The sequence below is a fragment of the Panthera pardus genome, unplaced genomic scaffold (genome assembly GCF_024362965.1).
Source record: "Panthera pardus isolate Hobbes unplaced genomic scaffold, ASM2436296v1 HiC_scaffold_27, whole genome shotgun sequence".
Lineage (NCBI taxonomy): Eukaryota > Metazoa > Chordata > Mammalia > Carnivora > Felidae > Panthera > Panthera pardus.
Genome location: NW_026526843.1, coordinates 103,337,755 through 103,350,294, shown reverse-complemented (window position 1 = coordinate 103,350,294; position 12,540 = coordinate 103,337,755).

Genomic DNA, 12,540 nt, shown 5'->3' with positions numbered 1-12,540 from the left:
GCATATATTTATTTTTATGAAAACGTTTTTAGAGCAAAAGATATAACTTGCTTAGCTTGGCAGAGATAAAAATCCATGCGCACACAGGACTATTTTCACTAATATTCTCCACAATTCTTGGCACCATGTCCCATCCAGATTATTGTCTGTCACTGGTATCATGTGATCAGAAAATAATTTGTATAATTGGACAGCAAATGTTTGCGGGAAATGTGAACCTTAACCATATAAAGCTCCCATTCGTGAACTACTTAGAAAGGGAAAACATTTGGTGATTTCTCCTCTCAATTTCACCTGCCTCTGTCCCTGCCTCCCAGCAATGCAAAGAGGAATAAAACCTAATTTCTGTTTTTGAAAATGGCACCGGTTAGTGAAAAGAAAAACACAAACAGAGATGATACATACCATAAGAGATGATTAATTATGATTACACCAGAATGATGTGTGATTATCTAAGAAAATGGTCATAGGCTTCATAGAAAAGGTAATACTTGAGCTGGAGATTTCGGACATAAATTTCCCTTCCGGTTGAGATCTTTCCTATCAGTAAGAAAAAGGAAACTCAGCAAACTGGAGGTATTAAAAATATACATAATGGAGCATGTAGAATCAGACAATAGTAACATAATTTTAAGCGCGCGTGCGCGCGTGTGTGTGAACGAACATATGGCTTGAACCACTGTTATATTAACATAGATACTTATTATACCTACACATCTATATTATATTTATCTATATCTAGAAACCTACAACTACACATACATACATGTGAGCAAAGACAACTGGCAGGAGGCAAAACTCATTTTTGAATGAGTGAATCATCCTTCAGCAGATACTCCTATATCATTGATTTTATTTTTTTCTTTCTTGCATCCTCATGACTAAAAAGGCAATCTCTTTCACTCTCATTTTTCATCTTTTTAAAATATTTTCTTCATTGATTCCCCCCCTTTATTTGCATCAAACCTTGAAATTAGTGAAGATGGGGTTTATTTACTTTTTGACATTTACATCATACACCTGCATTAAAGGGTTACTGTGTGATATGGAAATATGGCTATGAAAAGTTTAGATTGAATATGCACTAACTTTAGGAAAATCACAAATTAATAACAACAACAAAAAAGATATGAGCTGCTTCATTGGTGATTCATTTCTTTTGCCTAAACAGTTAATTCATCAAAGATTTATGATACTGAGTCTTGTTCTCCCTTGGGAACACCAAGGTTTGTTTGCATGTTGGTGAATTATATTCAAGAAAAGGTTATGTAATCATCTAAGTTATGTAGTAGAGAGACCACACGTTATCCTGACAGCTTGTGAAAAAGAACCTGAATTCACAGATTCAAGGAATATTCAAGAAGGAAGGATCATAGAAATGTTGGAATACATCTTAGCCATACAGATGGAGAATTTGAGATATAGAGAAAAATGAGGTCACAGTCTTCCCTTATGTGTTGCTGATTATACTGGTTTAGTAATATGGATCTGGGTATTTTAAAATGAGTTTTTTTTAACAAGTTAAGCAGCACTCACTGAGTGCACGTTTCTATGCAGTAAAGATAACAGTCCATTTTTATAAAACATTTATATTTTTTGGTACTGCTAATCCTTTAGTTATTTCAAAAGTTCTCTATGTCTACAGATAATGGACTTTTTCAAATATTTTATTTTGAAACTCTTTATGACATTTTTGTGGGAAACTTGAGGAGACTTCTGTACGTTCTTTGTGTCCTGAATTAAACCAGGAGCCCCCGTTTTGAGTTTTTCACTTTATAGTATAATGGGCATAATCTATTCTCAGGAAAATTAGCTTTATACTTACATGTCTGTCTACCTTTGACAGAATAGGAAGCTAGAGATGTGTGAGAATGTATACACACTTTCACAGTTGTGATACTCCTCCATCAGAAAGTGCCAGAATATCTGCAAAGAAAACTCTTTTGTCAAAATCAATTTGATATGAAGCTTGAGTTAATGAGCAGTTTTTACAGGGCATAGAAATCTCTGGCTCTTTCTTTTTTCGTTGCCGACCACTTTTATTAATCACAGAGCAGCTACCTGTCCATTAGGATTGATTTCCGGGTCTTTGGCAGACCCTTAACTCTAAAAATTCTTTCAGCAATATAGAATCAATTTCTCCAAGGATGTAATGTATTGAACTTCAAATCCTGTAGGGTGAAATGGGCATTCTAATTAAGAGGGAATGGTGATAGGATACATATTGTATCTTGTAATATTAACTAGAACAAAATGTCACCCTGCGATCACTCTAGGACAAACTGTACACTAAGTCCTTATTACCTGCTCAGTAGTAGAAGGGGATTAGCAATGAGGTGACCTTAATCACAAAATATTGGGCAGATCAAAAAAGCCTCCTCAATTCAGAGCAAGTGTCATTCTGAAAGACACAATTATAATCTCCCCAGTCCACATGGTTGATTTTCAATTTTGTCAAGGAAGGCTGCCTTGTAGTAATTCAGTGGTTTCCGTGGTGCTGTTACTTCTTAGACCATCAAGTTTTACTTTCTGGGTTCTAAGTTTCCTAAATATGTCTTTCATTTTTCTGATTCTCCCTGGAATCAGAGAGGGCATTCATGGTCAAAGAAGAGTTGAGCAAGAGATTCTGTTTCCTGGAGGATTCACAAATGTATTACCTCACTCATTCCTGGTTAAGCTCAAAGCAAATATTTTACAATGGATCTTTTGAGAAGTTATCATTTGTGAATGTTTATATTTCAAAGTTGAAATTAAAGAAAGTTACAGATCTTTGAAGAGTTTATGTTATAAATTTTAAACACTTTTCCTTCCATTCTTCAAAGCACAGAGATTTTTCTTTTTCTTTCTTTTTTTTTTTTTAGTTAATAGACACTTTAATACATAGATTGAAGGAGAAATTAGGGAATATAGAGATCAATGTGACTTCATTAGGACAATAAAAATTTGATCTTATATAATATTTATAAAACTTATCAGAGTAATTATCATCTCATAAATTGTTTTGACTATTCATATAATATTTAGAAACCAGCTTATAGATTGCCTTTTTTCTTTCTACTTTCTACTTTCTAAGTAGTTGAATTAAGATAACTCTGGAATAAGTTACTCATTTTAGAAACTTTTCTCAGTAACTATTTGTTAGTTTTATTTACTTTTTTAATTGAACTATAGTTGGCACATAATGTTACATAGTGATTCCACAGATCTGTACATAATGCTCTGCTCACAAGTGTAGCTACTGTTTGTCACCATGTAATACTATTATAATACCATTGATTGTATGCCCTATTCTTTCCCTTTCGTTCCCACGATTTAATTCCCCAAATGAAAGCCTTGATCTCCCACTCCTCTTTACCATTTTGCCCATTCCCATGGCCCTCCCCTCTGGCAGCCAACAGTTCTCTGTATTTATGGATCTGTTTGTTTTTTGTTTGCTTATTTTTATGCTTTTTAGATTCCATACGTAAGTGAAATCATACCAAATTTGTCTTTCTCATTTATTTCACTTAGCATAATACCCTCTAGGTCTCTCCATGTTGTTGCAAATAGGAAAATCTCTTTTTTCTTTTTTTTTTTTTTAGCAGAGTAATATACACACATACACACACAGACACATCTTGGCTATTGTAAGTAATGCAGCATACAACATAGGAGTACATCTATCTTTTTGAATTGGTGTTTTCACTTTCTTCTGGTAAATAGTAGTGGAATTACTGGATCTCATGGTATTTCTATTTTTAATTTTTTGAGGAACATCCATACTGTCTTCCTCATTGGCTGTGCCAGTTTGTATTTTCACTAGCAGTGCACAAGGGTTTCCTTTTCTCCACATCCTTGATGACACTTGTTATTTCTCGTTTTGTTTTGTTTTTTGTTTTGTTTTGTTTTTTTATTCTAGCCACCTGACAGGTATAAGGTAATACCTCATTGTGGTTTTGATTTGTATTTCCCTGATGATAAGTGATGTTGAGCATCTCTTCATGCATCTGTTGGCCATCTGTATGTCCTTAGAAACCTGTCTATTCAGCTTCTATGCCCATTTCTAATCAGATTTTTTTTTGGTGTTGAGTTATATGAGTTCTTTATATATTTTGTATATTAAACCCTTATCAGATAAATCATTCTCAAATATCTTCTCCTCTTCAGTAGGTTGCTTTGTTGTTTTGTTGCTGATTTCTTTCAAGACAAAAACTTATTTTGATGTAGTCCCAGTAATTTATTTTTACTTTTGTTTCCCTTGACTGAGGAAACAAGTCTAGAAAAATGTTGCTAAGGCTGATGTTAAAGAGATTATTGCCTATGTTTTCTTCAAGGAGTTTTGTTTTCAGGTCTAACATTTGGGTGTTTAATTCATTTTGAGTTCATTTTTGTGTATGGTGGAAGAAAGTGGTTCAGTGTCATTCTTTTGCATGTAGCTGTCCAGTTTCCCCACTACTATTTATTGAAGAAACTGCCCTTACCCCACTGTATATTCTTGCCTCCTTTGTTATAGATTGACCAGTAAAAGTGTGTGTTTGTACACCATTGTTTGGTTCCATTATGTCTGTCTCTGTCTGTCAATCTGTCTATCTTGTGGGAATCATAGTGTTTTGATTACAGACACTTTGTAGTATACTTGGAGTATGGCATTGTGATATCTCCAGCTGTATTTTTCTTTCTCAAGATTGCTTTGGCTAATCAAGGTCTTTTGTGGTTCCATACAAATTTCACTATTATTTGTTCTAGTTCTTTGAAAAATGCTGTTGGTGTTTTGAGAGGGATTGCATTGAATCTGTACATTATAAGCAGAGAGATTTAAAAAATTCTGAGGGGCTTTGGTTTCTGGTGATATGATAGGTTAGATACCCTAAACAATTCTGACCGGCTTAAAAAAAAATGTGTTTGAAATATATGAAAATGACTTAATGGATCCCTGAGTTGGCAAGAAAAAATTTTCCAACTTCAAAACAAAGTGAAAACAGTACACCTGGAAGATGCATGTCAAAATAAGTTCTGGACGTGAGGATACAAGAGCTGCAGATGCTTAGTGAAAATGAGCTTTTTTTCCGTTGCCTGATGAGGATTAGAAGACAGGAGAAGGAGCTATGGTTTGCTCACACCAGAGAATCTAAAAAGAGAGCTGCATCCTCACTTGGATTTTAAATGAAAAGAGGATGGACGCACAAAGGCAAAAAACGTACCTACCTTGACTTTAAAAAAGATTATATATAAAGAGTGTAAATTGCTATCGATTTAGAAGAAAGCAATTGAATGATAAGAAAAAATAGAACCTTAATCAATAACAAGACAGAAAGGAAAGGGTGACACAATGACCCAAAGCAGGATATAGAGAAAGTGTAATAATTCAGAGTAGAAATAAATTAAATATAGCAGATGATCATAATAAGTACATACAGACAAAAGTATTTGTTTAAAAGTAAAAGAGGGGCACTTGGGTGGCTCAGTCAGTTAAGCATCTCATGTCATGATCTCGTGGTTCATGGGTTTGAGCCTGGCATTGGGCTGTCTACTGTCAACATGGAGCCCACTTCAGACCCTCTGTCCACCCCCACCCCTCCCCCACCTGCACACACTCCATCTCTGTCTCAAAAATAAAGCATTTAAAAAAAGAAAAGTAAAAGAAATGCAGCCCTGAATTTATTACATCTAGCCATTTCTTGTGTATAAAAGGCACCCTCAAGACATTAGGATACAGAAGTTTGAAAATCAAAGGATAGAATCACACATACCAGGCAAATGTTAATAAAAATAAAAGCTAATATATATAAAGTAATGATAAAAAAACAAAAAAAGTTTGTATTACTTCTAATGAAGAGGATCATGTTCTAATGACAAAAGCTTCAATTCATCAAGAAGACATGCAGAGTCTAGAGTTATGTGCATATAATAGATGGTATCAAAATAATTACATCGCAAATTGATAGATAAAAAAGGGGAAATGGACAATTATATCAACATAGTATTTCAACATACTTCTCTGAATGACGAATAGATCAAAGGTATAAAAATCAATAAAAATACAGGAGATTAACATGTTTCATCTAATTAACACATATAGGGCACTAAACCAAAAGAATTTTATTCTCATTTCTTTTCAAGAGCACATGGAATATTTAAGGAAATTGATCATGTGTTAGATGATAAAGCAAGTCAACAATATTCAAGAGAATGCTATAATACAGATACTCATTAACTACAATGCATTTAATATTTTAAATGAATAACAATAAAAGATAATTTTAAATATTTGTATTTTTAGAGTTTTAGAAAACATTCAAACAACCATGGATTAAATAAAAATAATAATGACTATTATAAAATATTCACTTGATGTATGAATGTTATACCTCACTAAAGCTGTTCAGTATAGTTAAGATCTAAATACAAACCTAAATGTTCTTTAGATCCTAATAGTGATCCTCACGGTAATGCTTAAGCTGATTCTTACATGTATATGTAAGAACAGAAGACAGACTCTGAAGAAGAACAGAGCAGAGATTTGGTCCAACAACGTGTCAGGACATTAAAAGCAATGGTAGTAGTAATTACGGCATAGATTGGGTATTGAAGTATACATCCTGACCAAAAGAAGAGAAAATGTAGAAATTGTGGAGGGGTGGATTATTCAAAAAGGCACTGAGACAATCTGTAATCTATGTGGAAAAGCAAATTAGATCCCTACCCTCATATACTATACAAATTGAGTTGGATTAGATACTTCAGTGTAACATTTTTAAAAAATTGAAACTTTTGGAAGAAAGTATAGAAAGCTATCTTTTTTTTCCTTTTTAATGTTTATTTATTTTGAGAGAGAGAAAGAACATGAGTGGGAGAGGAGCAGAGGGAGAAGGAGAGAGAGAATCCCACTGACAGTGCAGAGCCTGACATGGAACTTGAACTCGTGAACCATGAGATCATGACCCCAGCCAAAATCAAGAGTCGCACGTTTAACCAACTGAGCCACCCAGATGCCCCAGTATAGAAAGCTACCTTTATGAACCCTGGGTAGTAAAGAATTTCTTAAACAAGACTACAAATCCATAGCTATAAGAAAAAACTATAACCTGAAAATTAAGAATATTTGATTAACAAGAGACACTGGGAAAAGAATGAAAATTCACAGTACTTATTTTGGAGAAGTCATTTCCAATTTGTATAACTGATAAATATCTATTTATGTATCAATTGTTTAATTATTTAGATAGATATCTATCTTTAGATAAATAATTGATACCTAAGATAAATAATTGATAATAAAAATAGGAAAATAGACAAGAACCATGAAGAATAGTTGCCAGAAGAAATAAGTCCAAATATATTGAGAAAAAAATACCTGTGTAAACCTATTTTTTTAAGTTTGTTTATTTTTGAGAGAGAGACACAGTGTGAGTAGGGGAAGGGCAGAGAGATGGGCAGGGGGGAGAGAGAGAGAGGAGAGAGAGAGAGAAAGAGAAAGAGAAGGAGAGAAAATATGAATCCCAAACAGGCTCCATGCCATCATCACAGAGCCTGATGCAGGGCTCGAACTCAGGAAACTGAGATCATGACCTGAGCAGAAACCAAGAGTTGGCTGCTTAACCGACTTAGCCACCCAGGTGCCCCTATTTTTTTTTTTTTTTAACCTCCACACCCACCATGGATGCCAAATTCACAACTCTGAGACAAAGAGTTGCACACTTCACTGATGGAGTCAGCTGTGCACCCTATATATATGTGTGTATACGTAGGTGTATATGTGTATATGTACATATATGTATACATATAAATGTAGGTATATACATATGCTCATCATTAGGACCATAAAATTAGCAGTTAATATTTGTCCCAGATCACTAAGAGTTACCAATATGTTTTCAATATTGTTAATAGTCCAGAAAAAACATACAAAGAGAAATGAAATATAGAAACATTTACTCATATTGCTTGGGCACAATGAATTACTGAGAAAACCATTCAGATTTTGTAAACCAATTATTCAAGTGGTTCATGTATCCAAGGGCTTCTACCCACAGAATTCTTAGTCTGTAAGAATTAAGTGATTATTTTTATTGAGTTCCTAGATTTATTTTTCTACAAGAGAGATGTAATCGATACGAAAACTTGGTGTAACTTTTATAGTTTCAAAAGTACTTTCAAACAAACACTTGCCTTCATGAGGCAAATAAAGGGATGCTGTCCATGTTAGAGATGAATCACTTGAGGCATAGTGATTGAGTGGCCTGCCTCTATTCAAGCATGTACTTAAGCCTCAGAGCTGTATTTAAAGCTTGGCCTTCTAACTTTAAATTCTGTGCAATATATCATATCTCCTATGCTAAATAGTGTTAATTACTGTCATAAAAAATATGTCAGTCAGTGTCTTCATATCCTAGGTAATTTTGTATTTGTATTTTGTGATACTGGAGATTGGTTCTCAAGAAACATTAAAAAACAGTTAAGATCAACAAATGCCATAAAAATCCCTCACCCCCTTACTCACCACCCGAGCCTGTGACATAGAGCAATTCTTCTTTCTCATCCACTCACATTCAGTATTTGAAACACAGAGAAACCCAAAAGGAAATCCTCTGACTTCGGTTGAGAACCTTGGCGTTTCCAAAACCTGCCCTCTCCTTTTTCTTTTTTCTTTTTCTTTTTTTTCTTTTTCTTTTTCTTTTTCTTTTTCTTTTTCTTTTTCTTTTTCTTTTTCTTTTTCTTTTTCTTTTTCTTTTTCTTTTTCTTTTTCTTTTCTTTTTCTTTCTCTTTCTCTTTCTCTTTCTTTTTCTTTTTCTCTTTCTCTTTCTCTTTCTCTTTCTCTTTTCCTTTTCCTTTTCCTTTTCCTTTTTTCCTTTTCCTTTTCCTTTTCCTTTTCCTTTTCCTTTTTCCTTTTTCTTTTTCCTCTCTGGTACCAGTCTCTAATTAAGTATGCAGAGTGTTGCAGACCCCCCAGCGAGTTGATCCACTAAAAGACATTTTGTTGTTAAATATTTCATTGTTATGAGCTCACATTTAAATCTAAAGAGCAATTTGTGAAAGAATGAAGTATTCAAAGATTTTATAGCCCATAAAACGACAAGGAAATTACTTTTAAGAGAACTGCCACATCATGGAGACCCTGTCTTTTTGCATTTCTCTCTTTCCTGCTGGTTTTTTGCCTGTTTTTCTCTCCACCACCCCAGTACATGAGATCTGAACCACAGATCTGAACCACAGAAAATTACACACTTTGAGCCATGAGTCAACCCAGGGCATAGGATGATTAGAGATGCAAGATCTTGCTACTTAATTTCGTTCCCTCCTCCTTTAAGATGGCTCTTTTTCAAGTCTATGATCTGTGCTATAGCACTACCTAGAGGACTCCTTTCCGTGTGCAGTCTCACTGGCATTACAAAATCATTTTCTCACATAAGGTACCTGTCCTGGGAAAGTAAAGGAGGCCAAAACACACCGAGGGAAAGGCAGGAACGAGTGCCATTGCAAAATACCAGTAGAGCCAGGGCTCCTGGACATGTATAAAGGTCATGTTGAGAAGGTGAGAGAAGCCAGCTTTGCCGTCTTTACTTCTGGTCCCGATGCCTGTCTGCCCGAAAGCTGCACTGAAAACAACCCCCTTCCCCTAGTGTCCCAAAGCTGTTTGTGCAGCTGTGCCTCCCCCTAAGTGGTTTCCCATCATAATGCTTCTAGGGTGAGCATATTAAGCTGAATCATGGTCTCTTCCGACATAGATAGCACAGCTCCACGTGCACCAAGATAAGGGGCACAAAGGAAATGCAATCAGTTCAGCTACTGCTAATTTACCACTGTGCAATAAAATTAAAGAAAATGAAAAATAAAATACTTCAGGGGCACCTGGGTGGCTCAGTTGGTTGGGTGTCCGACTTCGGCTGCGGTCAGGATCTCACACTTCCTGAGTTCGAGCCCTGTGTCGGGCTCTGTGCTGACAGCTCGAAGCCTGGAGCCTGTTTTGGATTCTTTGTCTCCTTCTTTCTGCCCCTTCCCCGTTCGTGCTCTGTCTCTCTCTGTTTCTCAAAAATGAATGAAAGTTAAAAAATTAAAAAAAATAAAATACTTCACTGCCGAGGAAGACCAGAAGAATCTCTCATTAATTCCCCCTTTTATTTTTAAGCCCTAATTTTAAAGATGAAAATTTTGAGTTACAAAAATTATATGACTTGTCTGAGGTGCCTCAACTGGTAACTGATAGGGTGAAGTCACCAAGGCAGTGTAATATACTGGAAGTTTCCTAGTCTAACCACACAATTAATTCTTTTTTTAAAAATGTTTGTTTATTTTTGAGAGAGGCGCCCCACATAGTTAATTGTTAAAGTATCTTCTTAATTTTTTTAAGTTATTGTTTGTTTATTGTTGACAGAGTGTGAGCGGGGGAGGGGCAGAGAGAGGGAGACACAGAATCCAAAGCAGGCTCCAGGCTCGGTCGGAGCTGTCCACACAGAGCTGATGCGGGCTCGAACCCAAGAGCAGTGAAATCATGACCTGAGCTGAAGTCGGTCGCCCAACCAACTGAGCCACCCAGGCGCCCCTGAAGTGTTTTGTAATAAACACTCTGAGTCACACTGAGAGAGAGAACACTCATTTCTTGGTCAACCAGAACATTGTGGGCCAGTTTTAAGGATAAGAAACATTTTTTTCCTTTTTACCTGAAGTTTATTTCTCTGGATGTTCCATTTCTTCATTGCCTTTTGGCCTCTTGAAACTAAAGGGAACATTGAGCCTTGTTTTGCTTCTGCCTGACCTCCATCTATTTTAATTATGCTTCCAAGGGCTTTATTTAGCCCTGCCTCACCCCCGTCACTGTTTCTAAATAGCGGTATTGGCCCCATCTGCATCTCCTTTTCTCTCTGCAAATGGCTCCATATTCTTCAACCTCAGTTCCATTACATACTACTCATGTAACTCAGTTGTTGGCTGGCCTCCTTCATTTCTTTTCATGATTATGATAATTATTATTTCATCAGGACAGTTTTGCAGTAACCATCTGCTTCCGTTGCCCACTTGTGTAAATATATCCACAAGGTAAAATGTGAGCCATCGAAATTATTGGATCAAAGCATTTGTGCATTGTTTTAGGGTTTTAGAGCAAATACTCAGCACCCAGGAAGAGACAGGGAATCTGGAAAAGACTTTTTGTGTACCAGTGCCGGCCCAGCGGAGTCCCCTCCAAAGGCTGAGCCCAGACCTTGGTATTGGCCTCCTTTTATGGCTGGGATGGTAGGGGGTTGCAAGACAAAAGGAAAAGGGGAGGGGGCCCTTATCAGTGGTGCTACAGGGGTAGTGGGTGGAAGCAGGAGGCAAACAAAAAGTGGAGGGGGCCCTTATTGTGGTGCTATGCAGGCAGTTGGTGGACACAGGAGGCAAGCAAGCTTACAGAAGCCAAAAGTATGCAAGGGAAGTATCCAGCCTCGCACATCTGGCTGGCCCCTTTTATCTAGGTTTTACTAGCTTTTCTTTGCAAGAGGACACTTCTGTTTCTTTTTCCATTCCATTATCTGCCAATTATATTTGTCCCCTTATGCTTCCAGATGACAATTCATAAGCTCTTTGAAAACAGAGTGTGCTGTAGTGGAAATCATTATTCTGAATGTCATGAGTTGGCTGTGACTTTGACAAGGTATCTAGGGCAAAGTGTTGTGATTTATAAAAAGAAGGGTCATTCCATCATTGGCATTGTTTTTGCCCTCACTTTGTAGCACTCTGTAACTCCTACTTATGTTCATTATGAATTCGTTATCTTGAAATTTTAAAGTGATCCTCAGAAGTATTTTCATTGTTTTATGCTCTCTTTCTTGTCTATCAAGTATGGCCTTTCAAAGACCCCTATTAAAATATGGTACTAGAAATAAACACAAAACTCGTGATCTACTCTGACCAATAAAGAACAGTGAGGTACCACTTCACTGTTTATGGAGACTGTAGTTCTAATACTGTAGCCTTTTGCTGTGTTAGGTTTTCTCTTTTTCTGTTTGGTTTGATTTTTAAAACTGCGTTAACTGAACTTCTTTAGAAGTGAAACTTAATATTCTTTGACTTGTTGACTATTGTCAATCCATGTTTTCCTTATCTTGTATGTTGTTTAATTACTATTTGAAAACCAAATTACAGGAGAATACATTTAGCTCAGTTAAATTTCATTTGGGGTATATAATCCCAGTACATTTGGTATGTTTTTAGTGTGGCTTCTGCTGCCAATTATGTTAGTATAACTTTTAGCTTTCATTCTCCCTAAACGTTATTTCATATTATATGGTAGGAAAAGTTATCCCTCAACCTTAGTTTCCGTGGCTGGGTCTGAAAATGAAACTGACAAAAAAAAAAGGCTAGAGAGGGAGAGACCCAAAGCATAAGAGACTCTTAAAAACTGAGAACAAACTGAGGGTTGATGGGGGGGTGGGAGGGAGGGGAGGGTGGGTGATGGGTATTGAGGAGGGCACCTGTTGGGATGAGCACTGGGTGTTGTATGGAAACCAATTTGACAATAAATTTGATATTAAAAAAATAAAAACAAAACAAAAAGAAACTGACAAAGAGTTACAGAAGGATACC